Source organism: Arachis ipaensis, chromosome B01 (assembly GCF_000816755.2).
Source record: "Arachis ipaensis cultivar K30076 chromosome B01, Araip1.1, whole genome shotgun sequence".
Taxonomy (NCBI): domain Eukaryota; kingdom Viridiplantae; phylum Streptophyta; class Magnoliopsida; order Fabales; family Fabaceae; genus Arachis; species Arachis ipaensis.
In genome coordinates, this window is record NC_029785.2 from 17,083,759 (window position 1) to 17,084,699 (window position 941).

General features: G+C 31.2%; 1 long non-coding RNA gene across 1 annotated transcript in view; it reads right to left on the reverse strand.

Moving 5' to 3' along the window:
- Positions 1-941, reverse strand: part of LOC110269996 — a 15,323-nt gene that overhangs the window by 14,100 nt on the left and 282 nt on the right. The window lies entirely within an intron of this gene.

Consider the following 941-nt stretch of genomic DNA (forward strand, 5'->3'; position numbering starts at 1 on the left):
TTTTACTTTATGGTATTTAAAACCATCACTTGATAACACTAGATGAGCAGAAAGCAACAACACTTGAATGTTGCGGTTATTTTATGACCATCGAAGGTGTTCATAGTTGAGAAGATCACTATTAAAATTGTATGCATATGGGAGCCACACCACACACAGCTGAAAAGGGTTTACTTTTTAAGCATTCAATTAACAATTCCGAGCGTTCAATTCACCTGTGAGCTTTCCATTGTACAAAATATATAAAGATATAGTAAGTTGAAGAACGGTTGGATGCAGCAGCTTCAAGGTCAAGTTGCTAGTGCTCTAAAATCTAAATAACTAAGTTGTTGTGGAGAATTTTGTCGTGGCCTAACCATGTTGGCTTGGCTGTCACTGCAGCCTTTCTAACTGTTGGCACATGGACTATATTCTAATTAAGTTATATATAGATACTATCATACTAAGTGTACTTGTCTACACGATTGATAATAATTATAAAAGATCAAGATTTCTCTTTTTTTTTTTTTAAAAAAAATGTGTTCCGATGGTTTAGAAATTTTTGGACGTGCGTTAGGTTTAGGATTTTTTTTTTTTGAATGTTTAATCTAATTTTAATTTTTTATTTTTTTGTCAAGTGGCCATTGACAAGCTGGAGAGTGGCTGCAAAGGGTGGCCGCTGTAGGGTGGTCACTAGAAAAAAGTGAGAATTGTGGTGTTGGTGTAATAAGAGTGGTATTAGAAGAGAAAAAAAAAAAAGAAATTAGAGAAGTGAAAAGAGAGTGTGAATGTAAACATAAAAAAAAAATTTCTAAAAAAGTTAGTTAAAGTTAACTACAATAGTTGGACTCAGAAAAAAAAATAAAAAATCTAATTAATTTAGTATATACTTAGTTATGTTCTCTCATTTAGAAAATGAGATATTTTAGCTATGTATTGACTAAAAATTATTAGTTAAGAAG